At 34.5% G+C, this 13,692-nt stretch overlaps 1 pseudogene; it reads right to left on the reverse strand.

The window, feature by feature from the left end:
- Positions 1-818: 818 nt before the first annotated feature.
- On the reverse strand, positions 819-3,091 carry LOC128031629 (GPN-loop GTPase 1-like; annotated as a pseudogene).
- Positions 3,092-13,692: the final 10,601 nt, after the last annotated feature.

Genomic DNA, 13,692 nt, shown 5'->3' on the forward strand with positions numbered 1-13,692 from the left:
ATATCCTTATCTGTGTGTTTCTGCAGGTTTGATGAAAGTAAATTTAACTCTTAAAGACCTTTTTAAAATCAAAGGAAAACCACCTAATGAATAAATAGAAGGGAACACAATAAAACATCTCTTAATGTAAATGTCCAGGCAGCACACAAGAAGTTGTATTAATATAGTTTGAAAATACAGCTTCCAACAGATCTCCAGTACTTATTAATTTTACTAAAATAAATAGCGTAAGCTTGAATATTTAAACTCTTAACCGAAGTAAATGTACCAAAAAACTGAGCAAGCATTTTTGCAGTGTAAGAAAACCTTAATGACATAACTTTATGAATTTAAGACTGTCTGCAGGTATTTTAATTTGTGAATAATAAGCCAGTCTTGAAGCATCACTTAACTAATTTAATAGCTGAATGCAGTTTCTGCATGCAAATGGTCGTTCTAGCACATATACTGTGAACAACAGAACAGGAAATATATGTTGTTTCCTCTGAAAATTGATTTTCCTTTACCTCTCCAGTACTTGCATTCAAAGTCTTCAAAATACTTGAATACCAAACTGAGTGGTATTTCATCTTAATTCATGAAACAGAGGGGCTAAAGGCGTGAATCTGTATCCCACAGTCTCACTTCACCCACTGGATCCCTGTGCAATATGGCTGAAAAACCACTTCTGCCCACCCATCATCTCAGCACACACTCTGCTCCATTAAATATGAAGACGCTGAACGCTTCTTCAAATAAAACATTATGAATAGACAAAGTAAGTTTGCAGCGAGGCAGATCTTGTATATACATATATAAAAATATTTTATTTCCCATCATAGAAATGTTAAAGGTACATGAAGAAAAACTTCAGATTTTGGTTTCTGTTCCAGGTTAAGAAATACAAAGCATTTCTATTAACAGACAAATAAGATTATAGAGCATAGATACATATATTATGCAAAAGAATACAAAGTTTTTTCTGACATTTTTCAGAATGTATTTGTTTGAATACATGTTCAGTGGTGACCCAAGATATTCAAATCTATGCTGACGTTTGCTTTTTAAACTAATGATGTTCTTAATCCGTGCATGATGCAAAAGACTGTTTTTACAAATTCATTCATTCGCAAATCTGAAATCTCAGTGCAGACTAGCTGATGGCCACAACTACAGAATACAAACAGATTTATGAAAAACGTTTGTCTTTCAAAAAAGTCAGTGTTGAAGGGCCAAACTCAAGTATGTTGACACATACACAATGCAAATTTCCCGCCTTCACTTTGACTTCCTGTTGCGCACTTGCACTATTTATTTCCCTTCTCTCCTTTAGAAAGTTTTTGAAAGCACCGGCCTCTTTACTTTCTTCTATGACTGTTGGGGAAAAAGTGACATCATAAACACCAGTGTTACATGGTGTGGCAGCGATTATGGTTCTTTACGGGCTATTTGAAGTATCCTCACCCATGCGATCGATGTCATCGCTGTCTATGTCTTCCTCAGCTTCATCAGGGTTGCAGTGGGTAAAGATGAGGTCACTGGGCCCACCAAGTTCTGGGGCATCTGAAGAATAAAATATCCATATGTGACAGTGTATACAGGGCACATATTTTTGGAGACAATGGCAGTGAAGGATCAAAGACCAGCTGATTGCATAAAATGATATACATCTGTTCTAAGAGCAATTCAGGTAAAATATACACTATACTGTGCAAAAGTTTTTTTTATATATATGTGAAGAGTTATCTCTTTTATTAATGAATGAACAGAGATGTGACCGTTCTGAATGAATGTACCAACAGGAACTGCAGTTTCCATGGGAACTCCTCTCATGTCCTTCCGAAGGCGTTCCAACTGCTCCGGTTGTTTCTGACTCTGAGCTTCAGCCTGAGTATGAGATGAATACATTAATAACAGTCAGACTTGACCTTTTCCTATGGAACGAAAAAAAGGGACATTTTTATTTGCCTTTCAAATGAAATAAATAAATTACAAAGTGCCAACAAAAACATATATAATTTAATAAGTGATGGATATTTGTGGAATGGCCAGTTGATTTATGAAGTTCATCAGCCCACATCAATGATTACTCACCAACTCTCTGTGCAGACGTTCATATGCAGGACGATACTCTCTGCAAGACAGTAAAACGCATCAAATGTTTACAGAAAAGCATTCATTTATCTTTAAACATATATGTTTATTGCCCTTAACAACACATCACTATCATTCAAATTAAAAGGAAACTGCTCCTATTAGCATTATAATAAACTAAGATATAAGTGCAATAAAAACATATACAATTGTAAATTTAATTCAATATTCTAAAACAACCCATTCAAAATCAATTTTATTTTCATTTTGATTCTTTCTGAAGTGCAGCTTTTTGGTAAAGATACAGAAAAATACATGTTGTGCTAGATAGTTTAACATTATGAAACAAATGGCTTACACTGATTTGTTCCATTCAAAACTAAAAACATGCTCATAGAAGATGAAGATGCGTTATCCACCAAAGGCCTCATTAAAGGATAATATCTGCCATCTCATCTTTTGAACAGAAACTGTATTCATACAAAATTCAGAACAATATAAATAGTATACTATATATATTTAATATGTCAATAATAAATACCAATAAACATAAATTGCCTATTAATTATATTTGTTATTATTTATTTAGAATTCATTTTGTTTAAAAATTAATATGAATAAAATAACTGTTAGTATATTTAATAAATACTGCAAACATCTAATTTGCTTGTACAGTATGTACATTAGTCATCTTGCTTTGGCCATTCACCATTAAAATTAGCATGACAGTTTTATTATCATTATTACCTTGTTCATGACGACTATGAAAGGTAGCTTAGTCTAGAGAATGCTGGAGAAAAAAACAACAAAACAAGATATTTTGGTAAGAGCTTCTGAAATCATGACATAACTTTCATAACTGAATTATACAGTGTGAATGTAACACTAAGAAGTGGAGAAGTACACTCTGAACTTGAAAACAACACTAAAATCTTTTCTGCAGTTTTTATTTCCAAAATATTGCATGAACAAGAAATAAAAAACAATTCTCAGACACTGACCTGCAGGTATCGAGCATGTTGGACATAAAGGTGACCGGATTTACACTTTGAGATGTGTCCATCACATAAATAACCACACAGGGAAAAGAAGAGGCCTAGAAAGGAAACTTTATAATGTTTAAACTCCAAATGAAGCAATGCAAATGTAAGAAATCCACAGTAAAAATAATCACGACTAAGAGTAACAGTCACATACCAGTGCTTCAGTTATGATGGTTCCAGATGCAGACCATGTGAACACCTCTATTTGCCCAGGAGTGTCAATTAACAATAATATTTCATGCATGAGACTGCATGGATGAGCAAAATATATGGGTATCACCAAATCTACTGAACACAAACTTACTGATGGTTGCTTTAATTTTTCTCAATAAACTATCAATGTCAATAACTGTTAAAACAGTGACATCTATTGGATTTTTCAAGTGCGATCAAATCTTGTCGAAAACAGGTTGAGAGATGTGACGATTTCTCTATTTGGACCTAAATCATATCTGTATGAGAGTCCAAGACAATCCACTCATATGAAATTCAATTAAACCAGTTTTCAGTCATTTGTGATTCACTGGATTTTTAAATATGATTTCATAGACTAAAAGTAATGTATATCTAAAATAGCATGAAAGCTGAGCATAACGCCATTGTTAAAAAAAGGAAAGAAAGAAAGAAAAAAAAGGAAAGAAAGAAAGCAACTAGCTATGGAAATGTCATGCATTTTTAAGAGTTGAATGTATGTTACTTGTCTGGGGCAGTAAATCAAATTTACAATTCACTGATATTTCAGGTTTTCCTTGAAAGTGTGCTTGAATAAGCTTAAATCTTTTGTAAAGTTAAAGTTTAAATAACATTTCACACTGAAAGGATTCTGTTTCATGACTTCCTTGTAATTGTCTCTGATATCTGCAAGGAAAAACACAGTAAGACTTGATCTTTGACATTAATGTAATAAACAAGATGCACACCAATCACGAACATTTGTCCAAAATAAAAACCAAAGATGTCTTTTTGTCCAGTGTTTTAATCAGTGAAATAACCCTGAGCGAAACTTCACTGCTTTCACACAGTGACCAATCAGACTGCAAACTCAGTTGGGTTTTAAAATCACTTTTTATTTTTTATTAGTATTTTAATATATTTATTTTATTCTAACAAACACAAAAGTTGCTTTTGTCAGTTTACGCATGTTGTAAAATCACTAAAATGATGTATTAAATGAATTTGGATTTATTACATTTGTTTTTAAAACTACGTCACTCATACGTTTTATGTCGTGTATTAACGTAGTCAGTCACGTGATCGTTCTGAGCATCGTAACAGTAACAGTTACCAATTTTGGTTGGAAAAGGGACATCATTAACTGCAATGTCTAGTTTGATAACATGTGGAGGAGTTTTCTTGATGTGCAGGTAAACTGTGAGCCTCTGGTGGAACAAGAAATTATATATAGATATAGCCCATCATAAATTAATTCAAGCTTTGGATTTCGCCGCAGTCGCCATAGACATTAATAAAGTAATGTGTACTGGCGTAAAAGGAGGGTAAAAAAAACATCCTGTCGTTGCTACTTACGACCCCTAGATGGAAGCAGATTCAATAGGATTTGTTTGATTTTAGAAAACGTGACAGACTGCTCTAGTTTAAAATAGTTTATATATTTTTTATATTTATATGAACCACGAAAACTGTCAGTGAAGTATCTGGATCATATTGCATTCCAAAAGACGAAAGAAAAAAAGCCTTAATAAATAAATATGTATGTATTGAATGTAGCTATCAACAAAAACATGAACCCTTGGTGTTTTTTTTCCATTTGGCTCTGCTTTTCCTCATGTCAGGGCTGCATTAACACAGACTGAGTCTTCTGAGCGCATGGTTTGTGCACAGGGCTTTCAGTTTACACTAGACATTCCTCTATAAGAACAGAACTGCAGAAAGCCACATTAACATGGTCTGTGTGTATCATTTAACAGGTTTATTCAGTTGTGTCTGTCGACGACAGTTTCTTTACATGAAGGTGTAAGGGCTGGTGGCTCTGGATGAGCTTCTAGACACCGTAAGCTTGCTTCATATTCTTGGAGTAGGAGTAGACAGACTATAAATGACATCAAACTTGGTGTACTTGCAAAACCTTTATATGCTACACTTTTAGAACAGCGAATAGCCAACCAATCAGAATACTGTCAGTAAAACCAAGAGAAAAATATTCCAGTGTTTAGTTCTGTTAACACTTTCTTCAGCAACCACTGATGACCGACAAACTTTGTTCACATTTCAGCAGCTTCATTAGTAGTCTTTTCATGGTGTTTCTGATAACAGATTTATTATTATTTACTAATCTCACTTTTAAAGACTGTTGGCAGGAGTAGTTTATACACTCTCAGGATAAAAGGTACAAAAGCTGTCACTGGGGTGGTACCTTTTGCAAAAGGTAGGCCTTCTAATATGCACACGGTACAAGTATGTATCTTAAGATACATCCTTTGGGGTAAAGAAAGCTGTATCTTTTCAAAGGGACTGTCCCAGTGACAGCTTTTGTATCTTTTTTTGTTTCTGGGTGGGTTGTGTCTCATGTTGAGACCTTTGACGTCTCTTTTGGCCAACATTCAGCATTCGGGTGAAATGTCAAGAACATGACTTGCCATTATCTACTGTGGGAATGTTTTCTGCCATACTTAACCATGTTTTTTTTTTTTTTTTGCGCAGTATCTGCTGATATAATTTTTCAAAAATCATATCCATTGTTCATAGAGGACGTTTCAAGGACATTGTTCATACAAGAAAGTGTCACCTTGAACTTTTGTCTAGTTTTCCAGTAAAAATATCTAAATATACACAACAGAATCATTTAGGGCTAAATTTACAACCCATTCATTCATTCATTACTATTTTTTAATAAATTTTTTTCTTACAATATTTCACAATGATTTTATTTTATCTTTTTTTTTCTATATAGTTCTTATAATATTTAGTTTAAAAAGCATAAAAATAATAATAATAATAAAAAATTTGTAGCAATTTCTGAGGAAAATAAAATGTGTTTTAATAGTTTTAGGCCAATTTGGCACTACTGTATCTTGAATGATGTTTATTTGTATTTTTTTAGCGCACTGGCGAATTGCTTTCTTTTTGTTTTAAACACTAACATCACAAAATTTCGTTTTGTTGATAGCAAATTTGGTTTGTTTTCTTATGAAGCGAATCTTTAATTTGTTTAACACACTGAGAACAATTTCCTTTGCCTTGTTTGCACACAATCCTGATCCATGTTGCATCCAATATTTATAGTTTTGGAATATCCTCTCTAAACACACCGAAAATACGAAATAGATTAAATTAAGGATTTCTTTTGGACTTAATGCATCCGTGGCTTTGTTTAAAAGATCATTTGCATTCTAAACGTGCTTTGCAGATGCGCACGATTACAGCGAGACACATTCTGATGGCTCCTTTCAGAGACCCCTCTGGTTATAACACTCTGAGCAATGAAAAAAGAAATGTGCATGTGGTTTAAATTCATTATGAACGATCCAGAGTGGGGAAGAAGATCCCTCTCAAGTGAATCTGATACTGAATGTTGTATTCCTTTGTTGCTTATCATTTATTTCATTTGCTGCATATAGATCTAATGTGACCTCTAAAGCATAGAGAAAACCTATAGCTGTTTAATTCAATGGCAATACAAGTGTGAGAAACAGTAATTGTCAAAATTGCCATTGCACATATCATTTTTATCTGCAGCACCAACAAAATGTGGTTTAGATTAGAAACCAATACTGATGCTTGCCTAGATAATTCTTGTGTTGGATGCCAATATTGGTTTGTGGCTGACATGGCACTCGTGCAGGGTTGACTTTGTGGGTACAGGTCGTGAACTTAAACCCCATTTAGGTGATGTCAGTTTCCATTTGATCTCAGACTTACGGCCTCTATGGGACTCTTTTCAGAGCTCAAAGTTCTTGTCAGTTTAATCAGGTTTTGGAGACAGTCAAAACAAACGTGTTGTCTAGTGAAGAATCTAAGGGAAAATGAAAAGCTTCTGCCGGTGACCTTTCATCCATGATCACAGAAAGACCTCCAAAAGACTTTCAAAGATAACAGACGTATATCAACACGAGTCCTGCACTAAATGTAACAACATCTCACAGACTCAGGCAGATTTTAATGTGATTTTCATAATCTATATATATATATCTATATTGGTTCTCCACATATGCTTTATTTAAAGTTGTCAATAAAAAAAAGAGTTTTAAAAAGGAAATACTATTTCAGTCTTTCAAAATGTAAAGTTTATTTATGACTGTGAAATTGACTTGCAATTTCTGAGTGAAATCTAATTAATATCCTTAAATTTGCCTTTACTTTGTGCAAGTTATAAGATTTGTTTTCACAAATACAGTGCAGAAGTGTTAATAATAATGTCAGTAGGGTGATACCAAAAGAAGGTGCATAACACCCATCAATATAACCTTAAATATGCTGTATTGAAACAAGTTCATACTTAGGCTGTGTCTGAGGCAGGGATTTCCAAACTTTCCCAGCTATGATGGAAGCACTGAAGTCATAGTCGGCAAACAGCCAAATGTAAGTGCAATAGAACTGCAATGAAAATAAATATGCCATCATTGCATATAAAGGCCTTCGCACTGTACAAAATACATTTGTCTTCATAGCAACCCTTGTTTCGTGTGTTTGCACTCATGCACTCATGTTGTTTGACCTTGAGCGTTTTGAGAAATCTCAGAATCAAATATATCTAATTGCTTCCTTAAGAAGTGCTATTTGATACTGGACTCCTGCTATAGTTGCATATCCTTACATGTAAACTAGTTATTTTCTCTTGATGGTGGGAGGCACTCGTCCATGGAACAGTATGCGTCAGATTCATAAGACACCTGCACCTGCTAATTATTAACACATCTGACATCAATGAAACTCCCTTAAAGGTGGTTCAGATTCAATCATGTTTTTTTTTTTTTTTTTTACCCTCAGATTTGATAGTAGGACTTTTTGTTTAGTTAGTAAGACTTTCTAATTGTGCTTAAAGGAATCGATCATCTAAAATACAAAAATTCAACAGTTCAGTGAAAATCTGTTTCAACCCAGTCCATTTTTTAAAATCATAATTAAAAATAAAAATGAAAACCTTTAATTTGACTTTGTTCCTCACAAAGGTATTGTATGGCCTCAGGAGACTTGGATTACAGAATAAAAGTCATTTGAACTACTTTTATGGTGTTTTTAATGTTTTTTTTAAGCTTGATCGTGAGGACATTATGAACTAATGACTATAATATTTTTACGCACACACACTCACACACACATTATGAATCATGAAATCTAAATGTTTTTGTTTTTTGCATTTATTATTTTTAGAAGTACAATTTTTAAAGGATTAAAGTAATTTTTTCTTCCCTTGATTAAAAAGGAAAGTAGAAGAATATACACAGAACTCTCTGTGAACTGAGAACCAGTGATTCAGATTCACATAAGTCAACAAGTTGTAGGAAGTGAAATGTGTATATATGGAAGTAAGAGAGGGATGGCTGCCAGGAGGAATCCAAGAACAATAGATACTGAAATACAAGACATCCTCCTTGGCAAAAAAAAAAAAAAACCTGCAATACCTCACATCTGCTGGGAAAGATGCTCAGGTCAGCAGTGCTCACACACATTCAGCAGTCAAACCAGTCAGGATCCAACACGTCCTTGGATAAAAATACTTAAGTCACAAGGGTTGAGGAACACGTCAACGGATGTCCTCATGCAAACCAGAGATCTTAGGAGTTGCTTCCACTTTGTGCAACAGGATTTGATAACAAAATACGAGAAAAATTAACTTCCATCTGGTGTTCTGTAATATATTTAATAGAACTTACTGTTTTTGTGGAATGAATGGTATGACTATATGACTCTCATACGACTTCTCAGAGTACCTGAGAAGGAACCCGGCTCACCCGTAAAGCCCTCTGCATTACAGGTGATCCCACCCATCCATCACATAACTTTTTCACACAACCGAAGAACAGTTTTCATCCATCAGGCTGTCAGGAAGCCGAACACCCTCCCGACCTTGCTCCCCCCTCCCCTCTTTTGTCCCAGACACCGATGAACTATGAATTCAATTCTCTGTATGTATGTATTGTACATGTGGAAGAATTGACAATAAAGCAGACTTGACTTGACTTGAAGTATAATAAAAAGCTTAAATCACGGTGTCAACAGTGTGGGTGGGCAGTAAAGTATACTTTTTTAAATTCCAAATATATTTATTTTAAACCTTAAAATGCAACTTAAAAACAACTTGGATAAATGAAAATATATTTTGGACAATATACAAATATTTAGTATGCCAATTTGAATGGTCTCAAAAATGGCCTCAAAATTATTGATTAAATTTAAGAAACTAAAACTAATTGAAACCATATTAATGTAAATATATTTGAATATATATGTATATATGCAATAAATGTTAAGCCTTTTTTTGTATATCTTGAAATTTATTTATAAAAATGAATTTAAAAATGAAATTACATTTATGCATCCAAAGTGTATCCAAATGTTTTTACCTAACAAATATATAAAATGTATCTAATTTTTTTTTTTTTTTTTGACACAATGTGAATAACCTAAAAAGTAACATCAACTATTTTTATGGTACTTTTCTGTCATTTTTTAAACTTATATAGAGTCTCTCTATATTTACTTTCATTTAATAGTATTCCTAACACCTCTATTTGTTTTTAATGGCAGAAAGAATGTGTTTAAACTTCCCAAGGGTAAATGATGAAAGTATTACATTTTCAGATGAACTGTTCCTTCAACCTTGATCTTTCACTTCTTAGTCAATAATTCCAAAACTTACACCAACTGGACGAAGGATGGATAGCTTAGTGGTTAAAAAATATGGGTTAGTGACCCAAAGTTTGTAGGTTCAAACTCCAAAGCTGCCACTATTATGCCCTTGAGCAAGGTATTTAATTCAGAGGGATACAGTAGAAAATGTACTGTATGTACTGAAAACATAAGCACAATAGCAGTAATAAAACTATGTGTGGAAACACCCTTACACAGTGTTTTATTTTGTCCAGTCGCACTATTGTTGTAGCTCCTAAACTGCACATCATCGATTTCCCCTAGACTTTCTTTCTGAAGTGATGATGTCAGCAGACCTCCCTGGTTGCTTGATTGTTTATGAGTGTTGGAAATCCTATGCTGCCCATTGATGAAGGTCAAACAAAGGACTGGCTCTGTTTATTTTCCTTCCAGTCAGCCTCTCCACATCATCCTCAAAAAGCATGGAAGGCACTCAGAGAACATGGTGGTGCCCGCTGAAATATTTGAGAGTGATGCCTTGTCTCCCGACAGCCATATGTGGAAAAAGTGATGTTGCATTTCAAGCGATAGATGGCTGTAGTAGTTTTTAACAAATCCATCCCCATGCATTTTGCATGCATGCAAAACTATGATCAATGCAGTGGACAAAATAGATTTTGGAAAAAATGGTGTTGCTTATAATTTCCACTTAGTGTGTGGATGTGTGTGCATGCACATTGCACAACACATTGTGGTCTGAGCATAGTGTCAGATTCATTGCTATTGTCAGAATCAATATGAATAGAAGGTTTAGCACATTGCCCACTGCAGTCTTAATCAAAAGCAGCTTTGCCCAAAAGTGGCTACATATGACAGCAGGAAGAGTTCTATGAGTGTCTTTGTTTAAAGGAACAGTCAGTTGAATAGCAATACAAATAGAAATTTGTTATAAACAAATATAGGTAATACTCTTTTTCATTGAAAGAAACATTTTTAAGAATTATGGACTGGATGTTGGACTGGAGTGATGTGGATTACTTGTGGATTATTGTGATGTTTTAATCCGCTGTTTGGACTCTCATTCTGACGGCACCCATTCACTGAAAGCGGATCCATTGGTAAACAAGTAATGTAATGCTAAATTTCTCCAAATCTGTTTCTATCAAGGATCTACATTTTGTATGGTCTAAGGGTGACTCAAATTTTAGACAGTTTTAATTTTTGGTTGAACTGTATGTCTATACACTACAGAAAACTCTGATGAGTGTTTAAATGATAGAAAGGCTTTTGAAAAGTGCAGAAAAAGAAAGAATCTTTCTCACTAAATGACCAGAAAGTCTACTAAAGTTTTCAACTGGGCTGACCATCGCCTGAGACAGACATTTTATTTTTTTTAGTCATATAGCCTTTTCATTTTTCACAGAGCTCTCATCACTTCAATTTTAAAAGTGGTGTAATTATATACCTGAGATGTAAAGGCCTTCACCAGAAGCTGGTTGGAGAGTCACATCTGGAGAATAGCTCTCTGCAGCAGACATTGGATTTGCTTTCAGGTCTAGTGCAGTATGTGTCTGAGGCACTGATCTATCAAAGTTATAGGAAAAAAACAAAAAACGATTCAGATGTGAAGAGATACATTTCGACAACAGCAGCAGCCACTCAACACCCGGTCTACATTTGACATGACGAGATATATAGGTATTTGTAAAACATTTATATTACCAATATATTTTTGGAGTTTATTTAAAATATTTGTATGATTGGCTGTTAAAGCATCCATGGAACCTACTACAGTAGAATATAGTCAGGAAGTTGTTCTGTTATTTTCTGACGAGCTGGATGGTATTAATCATGGACAGTATAACCGTCAGCATCTATGTTACCTAGTTTGAAGCCAGTAATCTTTGTTAAAAGAAATATGTATTATTTGTTTGCCTTCATTTACAGTTCAATGTATGGGCTAGTAGCAATGGTTCCCTTGGAGGAACATAAAGAGAAATGTTTTCCTTTAGTTCACTGTGTAAAGAGTGAACCCATCGCTCACAGTTGTCCCCGGTGAGAGTTGCCTGTTTATCCAGAGCAGATGAAGCACACGGATACAGAAGGAGAGAGAGAGAGAGAGAGTGAACGGATGGGGTCAAGGAGTTCATATCCAGGGAATAACCCACACCTCCTTCATGCAAAGAAAAGTGGCGGGCATTGTGAGTAATAGCATAAGAATGGTGGAGAAGAGGGTGAATGGAGGCAGCGGAGTCTACATTTCATCACCAGAAAAGGGGATTAACAATGGCAGCCTCCCAGTGTGGAGAGAAAAGAAAAAGTTCCACACTTTTGGCTGAACTTCACTCCATTGTGCAGAATCAGGTTTTCCCAGAGCATATTTCCACCAGGGATAAGGACATGAAGAAATTCATATATTTTTTTTATATGTATAATATGTTTTATATGTATATGTATACACACACACCAAAGCTGCTTTAATTTGATTTTAAAAGATACAGTAAAAGCAGAAATATTGTGATTATTATTTTTTATATATTTTAAAATGTCATTTACGCCTGTGATAGCACAGCTGAATTTTCAGCAGCCATCATGTCACGGTGTCTGGTCTGTGTTTCCCTGGGTCTCCACTAGTGGTCTCACTTCCCCATAGACACCTCATATTTTTATAACTATGTAAAACCATTTATATGTCACTTTTGATCAAATCAATGCATAATTGCTGAATAAAAGCATAAAAAAATCTTACTCATCTGATAATGTACTGTTCAGTTTCTTAAAAAATAAGCTTACTCTTTTTTGATAGCTTTTTTTTTTCTGTGTTTGAAATCATCATAATGGTTATGCAGAGACGCTTCTAGTCTTCTAGTGCTCATTTTTAGCACTCATTGCCTTCGTGTTTTATGACAAAATGAGAGGAAATTACATTGTACATTAAAACGCCATACAGCTTTCTTCCTCGCAAAAGAAAGAAGTAGCATTATGTTCCCCATGTTCATTGTGAATGGATAGAAATCAGCGCTAACTCAGCTGAGATAGTCCATAATGCAAAAATGTATAGCCAAAAATGTCTCCTGAAGCATTCAGTTGTTTGCTAATTAAACCATTTTGCCGAAACTTATAAACAGTTCTTTTAACTTCCATAATAAGTAGTGTACTGGACATCTGGTGGATGATCTGCCTCTAAATGAGATTGTGTCTTTCATGTTTTATACACATCCGTGTAAAGCTTACATCAGCGTGTGAAGTGTTGTGAATGTTTCCGCCTGCAGTGGTTTACAAGCGGCAAACTGTGCTATGACAGTCAAAACACTCTGAAGCTCTTTTTGCTAATATTTAGTGAAGCTGCCAAATTTAGACTGTCACTGTAAAGAAAAGGACTGTTTGCATGTTGTGCATGGTCAGAGTGACATGGACTTGTCTAGAAATTCATTGATACAGAATAAGGACATAAGTAGCCATTACTCCAGTCTACAGTGTCACACGATCATGAAAAATGATTCTGCTATATAAGATGTGTTAATGCAGTATCACAAAATGCATTGCAAAATCCATTGCAAATCAACCATAATGACCTTCATATATAAACATATATATATATATGCATAAATATGACATATTTCATACTACAAAAGCATACATCAGCTTAAAAACGATAGAGATGTTTTGAGATGCTGATTATTCTAAACCAGTTTAGCTATATCAGAGAATGGTTTCATGGGTGGGAAGTTTGTGCTAAGAGAAGAAACTTCACATCCGGGTTCTACAAAAGCCAGCTGATGTTATTAGTTTTGAGAGGCACTAA

The sequence above is a fragment of the Carassius gibelio genome, chromosome A17 (assembly GCF_023724105.1).
Source record: "Carassius gibelio isolate Cgi1373 ecotype wild population from Czech Republic chromosome A17, carGib1.2-hapl.c, whole genome shotgun sequence".
NCBI lineage: Eukaryota > Metazoa > Chordata > Actinopteri > Cypriniformes > Cyprinidae > Carassius > Carassius gibelio.